Source organism: Acipenser ruthenus, chromosome 2 (genome assembly GCF_902713425.1).
Source record: "Acipenser ruthenus chromosome 2, fAciRut3.2 maternal haplotype, whole genome shotgun sequence".
NCBI lineage: Eukaryota > Metazoa > Chordata > Actinopteri > Acipenseriformes > Acipenseridae > Acipenser > Acipenser ruthenus.
Window position 1 is genome coordinate 84,908,312 of NC_081190.1, and position 8,050 is coordinate 84,916,361.

General features: G+C 37.2%; 1 protein-coding gene across 12 annotated transcripts in view; it reads left to right on the forward strand.

Annotated features, from left to right (window-relative positions):
- The window catches only part of LOC117409482 (calcium/calmodulin-dependent protein kinase type II subunit delta), a 144,490-nt gene extending 142,439 nt beyond the window's left edge, over nt 1-2,051 (forward strand). For all 12 annotated transcript variants that reach the window (XM_059002881.1, XM_059002879.1, XM_059002884.1 and 9 more), the window contains one exon: nt 187-2,051. The gene's annotated coding sequence lies outside the window, so the exon portion shown is untranslated. The remainder of the gene's footprint in view (nt 1-186) is intronic.
- Nucleotides 2,052-8,050: the final 5,999 nt, after the last annotated feature.

Consider the following 8,050-nt stretch of genomic DNA (forward strand, 5'->3'; position numbering starts at 1 on the left):
AGGGGGGGAACAGTCAGTAAAAGTAGTCCAAGAAATGATAATTTTACAATCAATTTATTTTCAGTACTCTCTATGCATTGTACTGAAAGTTTTTTGAGCAGTTTGTATAATTATTATTATTATTATTATTATTATTATTATTATTATTATTATTATTATCATTAATAATAATATTTTTGGTTTCAGATCATGGTTAATGGTGCCTCTGCTGCTGCAGTCACAGGATACAAGCGCTCAGAAGGCTGTCCTCATTATCAGGCTGTCCGGTCTCTCCCCATGCATGAACCTCGGATGGATGTCCCATCAAACACATTCATGGCGTATCATCTGTTGTTTATTCCATCTCTACTTATTGTTTACACTTGATTGGAGGGAATGTTACATGCAAAATGAAGACAATAAAGCAAAAAAAGATGTCATTATGTATGCCAAGTTTTGTGATGCTCAATGTAGTCATTATAAGAAATGTATTCTGCATTTTTTTTTGTTGTTGTTGTTGTATACATGTTTGTTTTTAAAAAAGCTTTGTATATCTTCTAGGATGACCTACAGAAATATAGGTTTACTGACAACTCTTGACTCTTTTACTTTTGAAATCTTTTTGACCACATCATTCCCTTCATTATATAGGTCAGTACAAACTGGAGAAATATATCAAGGACCTGTTACATCAGCAGTTAGTGCAGTAAAACAATTTTTGATCATACATGTATGGTAACTGTTTATTAATTGTTAACAATTAGTGGATCAAACATGTTGATGTACTTATAAAAGTGAGATTTGATAACTAGTTCCATATCCTCTTTCATATTGGTGTCATCTTTTGACACATTTCAGGTTGATATATGTCTTTTCCCTTTTTTTTCAGTTTGTGTGCAATACATTTGATTTTTGTAACCAAGCTTGCTTTTGTATGGTGATGTTCTACATATTTTGTGATTGAAGTAAAATGCTACAGTTGCTTTCACTGGGAATATTAGGGCTTTAGAAGCATTTTGTGGATTCAGTTTACCTGCTTTGTTGGGGTAGCTATTTATAGTTTATCTGGACAATATATTGGGGGAAAAATAATATGATAATAATAATAATAATTATAATTATATATATATATATATATATATATATATAAGGAAAGAAACAGAAAACTTCAAAAAACAGTATCTTTTTGGCTATACGTTGGTTGTCAGAAACACAGCACAATAGAGAATGTTAAATAACTAAACCCCATTGGGTGGACACAGGGAATGCTTTTTGAATTTATAACGTGATATTTTCTTTTGTATCATTAGTGAGCTGGACTGTTTTGCTACTTTTTGTGTAATTGTGAAGTAACCTGCCAATATCAAGTTGCTCTTTTCTTTCTCCAAGGAATATGTTTTTTTAGTTTTTAGTTTCTTTCTTAAACTGTTTCTTACTGGTGGGGCTAAACTATGTACGGTAGTGCTGTGTAGTGCATCATATCTCAATCAGTGTTGCTAGATCTAAGCAGTCTGTACGTAGTTCAGTCCTTGTAAGAATCTATGCTTTGTATTATTTCAACTTGGGTGTTGCTAAGTCAACTTAAAACAATATTATTAACAATTAATGGATGTTATTAATAGTGGCATAGATGTCCAACCTATTAGTTATCACTTGGTTTTGAGATATACATGTTTTTTTTGTTTTTTTTGTTTTTGGTACATAAGTATATTGATCCATGTTATCCTGCCAATAAGATCTGTGGAAAAAAGTTACTTATTTTCTGTGAATGGCTATTGTGGCGTCATTGTGTTAAAAAAAAAAAAATGAAATTTATGTGGCATTTGACTTTTTAATATCGCATGTGATGTTGAAGTATTACAATAGACCAAGTTTGTCTTCCACACGGATTTGTGAGGAAAACGTGAGTAGTTCTCTTTCTTCACTACAGTTGAAATGATACCTTTATTTGTCTGTCCTTTTTGGAAACCTGCAGTTAATACCATGGGATACAGTGTACATATTTCTTGCCATAATGGTAAAGGACTGGTTCATATATTTAAGTAATAATAAAGAATTGTGATTTCTGCTGACATTTGTGCTTGATTTATTTTGTTTACTGCTGCATGTGTCAGTTTGCAGTGCTCTGTTTAAACTGAGTATTTCTATTTGTCTGTTAACAGATTTGGCAAACTGTCTATATGTAACACAATTTTTGTTCCTGGGTAGTAAGTGTTATTTCCTAATTGCTTATGCCTCAAAAGTATAGAAAATGGCTATTATTCCCCACAAACTTTGCTTTTGTGACCAGGACAGTGATATTTTTAAATGTACCTATTTCCAATGAGAAAACGGGCGAATTTGTGTCTTTTCGTTCACATAAAGTCAGAAAAAAACAACATATGAATCCAAATTAACATGTATTTATACTAAAGTAATACAAAAATGACTACAAAAGATTTCGAAGTGAGTAGTTTTTCGAGATTTACGATTATACTGTAAATCACTTTCACGAATCAGCCCCCAAATGTAGTCTCCCATCATGTTCTCGTTATACTGTCCTTGGTAGCGGCGTTCAAAGTCCAGTATATCCTGGTGGAAGCGCTCGCCTTGCTCCTCTGAGTACGCTCCCATGTTCTCCTTGAATTTATCAAGATGAGCATCAAGGATATGGACTTTGAGGGACATCCTACAGCCCATTGTGCCGTAGTTCTTCACCAGAGTCTCAACCAGCTCCACACAGTTTTCGGCCTTGTGATTGCCCAGGGAGCCCCAAACCACTGCGACAAAGCTGTTCCAAGCCACGTTCTCCTTACTAGTGAGCTTCTTGGGGAATTCATTGCACTCCAGGATCTTCTTTATCTGTGGTCTGACGAAGACACCGGCTTTCACCTTTGCCTCAGACAGCTTAGGGAAGAAGTCTTGAAGGTACTTGAAGGCTGCCGACTCCTTATCTAGAGCTCTGACAAATTGTTTCATAAGGCCCAATTTGATGTGCAGTGGTGGCATTAGCACCTTCCGGGGGTCCACCAGTGGCTCCCACTTGACGTTGTTCCTCCCCACAGAGAACTCGGTCCGCTGTGGCCAGTCCCGCCTGTGGTAGTGCGCCTTGGTGTCCCTGCTGTCCCAAAGGCAAAGATAGCAGGGAAACTTGGCAAAACCACCTTGGAGACCCATCAGGAATGCCACCATTTTGAAGTCTCCTATGACCTCCCAGCCGTACTCGTCATACTTCAAGGCGTCCAGCAAGGTCTTGATGCTGTTGTAATCCTCTTTGAGGTGCACCGAGTGAGCCAGGGGAAGAGACGGGTACTTGTTACCATTATGGAGCAGCACGGCTTTGAGGCTCCTGGATGAGCTGTCAATGAAGAGGCGCCACTCATTCTGGTTACAGGCGATTCCGATTGCCTCGAACAGACTGGTCACATTGTGGCAGAAGCAGAGCCCATCTTGACGGGTGAAGAAGCTGGAAAAAGGTTGGTGACGCTTCCTCTGATCTGCGACTTGCACAGTTTCATCCAACAAGTTCCACTGCTTGAGCCTAGACGTCAAAAGCTCGGCACTGGACTTGGTGAGACCAAGATCTCTAATCAAGTCGTTGAGGTCTTTTTGGTTGGGGTAGTATGGGTTTCTCTCCTCAGCTCCACCTCTGAAATTGTCATCTGGATCTACAACTTTTTCCTCGCTCTCTGACTTGCTGCTCTCTTCTAAAGATGGCTGCTCTCTCTCCGGAGGAGTGGGTACGGGGAGCTCATGGCAGTGTGGCACCGGGGCGATGGATGAAGGAGGGTTCAGATACATGATAGCAGGTGCATTCTTGCCAGTCCGACGTTTGGAAGGGTCCACCATGCAGAAGTAGCAGTTGCTTGAGTGGTCAGTGGGTTCCCGCCAAATTCTTGGGATAGCGAACTTCATTGCTCTCTTTTCCCCTCTGTACCATCCTACAAAAATACATTTATTTCACACATGACTAATGTGTAAGAGATTCTCGCAACATTTTTCATATATGATATATTTTTTCAATAACATTGAAAATTGTAAAACATTTTAAAATTAAAAACTTTTACAATTTTAAAAATTGTAACAAATTTTCTAACATAAAATTGTCCATCTTACCTTCCAGAGTTTTTTTGCAGTGCTCGCAGGTGAAATGAGGTGCCCAGGGTTTGTCTTGATCCCCGACAGGCATGCCGAAATATGCCTTGTAGGCCTCACACATCTTAGCAGATGCTTCCACGGAGTACTTTTTCGCTCTTGTCTTGCTAAATTGGCCGCAGACATAGCAAAATGCATCTGCCGGATGCTTGCAGCCTCTTGATGCCATCTCAGAAAAATGCAGATATGTATCCACTTAGGCAGCTGGAACTAAACTGAACTGGTGGGCTTAAGGCCCCTGTATTTATACTACTATTTATATTACTGGAAAGTTCTAGAAGTTACTCCAAGTTTACTCAGCACTGAATCTATCTGGAATGTTCTGGAAAATAGGTAAATTTCAAAATATCACTGTCCTGGTCACAAAAGCAAAGTTTGTGGGGAATAACAGCCATTTTCTATACTTTTGAGGCATAAGCAATTAGGAAACCAAAAAAACCAAAAAAATAAAATTAAAATTGTTACACGGTGTAATCAATATCACTAACTTCATAGGCCCTGTAATTCATATTGACCCTTTTAAAGTGGTTGTACTGAACACAATAATTCTAGTAATTGTACCTGTCATGCACTTATATTCACTATGGAGGTCTCACATGGCTTTGAAAGAAACACATGTTATAGCAAACATGTATTTTAATTTTAAAACACTAGATTCACGAAAAGGTTTGCTGGCCTTCCCTTCCATGAAGTCTGTTACTGCTTTACTTCCATTCACCCAACAGGGCCTTCATGGTGGCTGCAAATAATGTCAGTCATTAAGGGAAGCAGGGGGTTAGTTACTGACAGGAAAGAAAGCCCTGAATGTGTAGTGACAATGTCACTCTCCAGGTGACTCCACCAACAGTGTGGAGTATTGGTTAGGGCTCTGGACATGACCGGAGGGTCGTGGGTTCAATCCCCGGTGGGGGACACTGCTGCTGTACCCTTGAGCAAGGTACTTAGATTGCTCCAGTAAAAACCCAACTGTATAAATGGGAAATTGTATGTAAAAATAATGTGATATCTTGTAAGTCGCCCTGGATAAGGGTATCTGTTAAGAAATAAATAATAATAAAAGACAGACAAACATGGCTAATAAACAGATATTTCATTAACCTAGTGTCAAAAATAAAATACATGTTTGTGTTTCATTCAAAACTGCACATTTGAGACCTATATAGTGGATTCGTGTGCAGAGAAAATGTATGAAACTAAATTGTTATTAGCTGTAATTACAGGCAACTTGGCTAAGGATGTTACATTCCATTTTCATATCACAGACTGTTCTACAAGTTCAAAGGGTACATTTAAATGATCCTGACATCAACATATCTTAAAACTAAAACGAAACCTGCTCAGCTGCTGACCTCTCTCCTCTATCTTTTATTTATTTATGTAGTGATGTTAATAAAAGGGGTCAACAAATTGCAATTAAGGGAAGCTCCTGCAGTTTAACAAGTTAAATGGACCTTCATTTTACAATACCGCACATGTGACTGATCTCAACACATAAAAAATTCTTAGTCCCTAAACCAATCACTACATGTGCTCTGTTAAAAAATTGCTGTATTCAATATTATGAAGCATACAGGGCTAGCTTTACCAAGGTCTTCACGTCAAAATGGCATTCGCTCAATAATAAAACTGTAATTTCACAAAACTAGAAACAAACAAACTTTAAGGTTAATCATAAGCTAGTCCAACAGTGGCAAAGCACTTATTGTCAGGAAAGCGATTATTTTCAGAATAGAGAAATGCACCCACAAATGTCACCAAACCAAAGTGTGGAGTAGTGGTTAGGGCTCTGGGCTCTGGGCTCCCAGGTGGGCGGACACTGCTGCTGTACCCTTGAGCAAGGTACTTTACCTAGATTGCTTCAGTAAAAACCCAACTGTATAAATGGGTAATTGTATGTAAAATAATAATAATAATAATGTGATATCTGTGTAATGTGAAATATTGTATAATGTGATATCTTGTAACAATTGTAAGTCACCCTGGATAAGGGTATCTGCTAAGAAATAAATAATAAAATAATAATAAGAAGAAAGTTAACTGGCTTCCCTTTCCTTCAAAAATTTAAATCTATAGGTCAGTTAGCTCTTGCCATTCATGATGATGGCAATTCACAGGCTGGCAGAGAGGACCAGAGTAGTATTGACTGTAGTATACTGCATTGACTAGTCAGCCTTTATGAAGACATTAGCCAAAACTTTATAATTACTTCAAGGAAGTTACATGTATTGTGGGAAGCCTGCAGTCTTTTCTCTAGAATGGCCAACCCCTTTAGATGCTGTGATTATTTGCTTGAGCAACTGAAGCACCAGAGAACTTTCAGGTACTAAAAAAAAACAACACGTGGAAATAAAAGGGTGAAAGAAGTAGAATGTAGTGGAAATGGAAAGGGGAGCAATACTTGGATACTTGATATGTTTCCCATGCTTGTTGAATGTGTCAATGACACATTATCCGTATATATGCAGACCTTTTTGTGGGCTTTCACCATTTCTATTACAACAGGTTCAAGTGGTAAACTATTCCTAATGAAAATTAAAACACTCTTGGTCGACTACAACATTTTGGTTGCTTTATTTTTCAGTTTGTGTCTAGACGTGTAGGCCTATGCTTTAAGTCTGGTGGTGGTCCATGGAAAAAAAAACCTGAACACTAAGCCACTGCTGTAAATCAATATTGATTCAATTTTGTCAGTACTTAAAATATTGGAAACATTTAAAAAGGCCACACAATCAGACTCTTATTATGAAAATAATAGGTACAAAAGGCCACATTTATTAAGGGCTTCACAAATTGAGTAACAATCAACTCATCTAGGAATTACAAGTTTTATATTTCTCACAAAATATGGGTCTCAGCTGACCTGGGAACACACCCTATTTATACGCACCAAAAAATATTGTGCAATCATTGAACGCTATCAGATATTTATAACTGAAGGCAGAAACTTTTTATATTAAATCCCATGAACTGTTAATAAATCTCCAAGTTGGGTGCTATGTCAGCATGTGTTACTGCTGGTCTTTTCAAAAAAACAGTTTACTTCCTAGCTTTAGTCCTAGTTTCACTTCTCTTATTGAGATTGAGGTTTTCATTCTTAATGGATACTTGTAATTTTCTACACCATACTGTTCTTTTCAATGCTGTTAAAGAGAAAAAGCTGCAGATACTGTCTTGTTCCACAAGCACAGGCTGTAAAGCTGCCACACTTTACTTACTGTACATGCTGTAATTAGTTATAGCACCATTGCTTCATTGGAATCACATTCCATTCAATGACAAAGTGCTCTTCAAACAGAAGAACATAACATTAAACTGTATAAACGAATAATTCATAAATGTTTCAAGGAATAAAAAAAAATACAGTTTTGCTTCAGAACTAATTTCAAATTAAACCTTCCCACTGCTATCATTCACCATTAGTTAAGTCGCCTAAATATGAAATTTGCATATCTTTCTTCATCATAAATAATACATATTACCTATGATGTTTTACATCAATGAACTAAAACACAGCATGAGTAAATGCCATTGGTGTAATCATGTACAATTAGAGAGGCTGGTAAAGAAAAAAGCAATTTTCATTTCCATATTATAAAACAGGGCCCTGGAGCTTATACAAGAAAGGCAGAAACCCTGTGATGGACTTTTTGTTCCCTCAGCAAACTGTCAAGAGTTCTTCCAGACTGCTTTGTTAAGGATATGTTGCACTAATAAACAGAAAATAAGAGTTGAAAGTTGTAGCAGTTAGTAAACTGCTTATGTGTTGTTTCATATTAAAGATGATATTTCTCCTTGTTACTAACGTCCAGTGGAAGACCTTTTTCATATTAAAGTATGACCTTTTAAGTTTAATTTGGTGCTCATTATTTGAAGGAACCTGTGGAGATAACATACATCCTTAATAAATAATGTTTGTTATCATGACAGTGTTTATCAG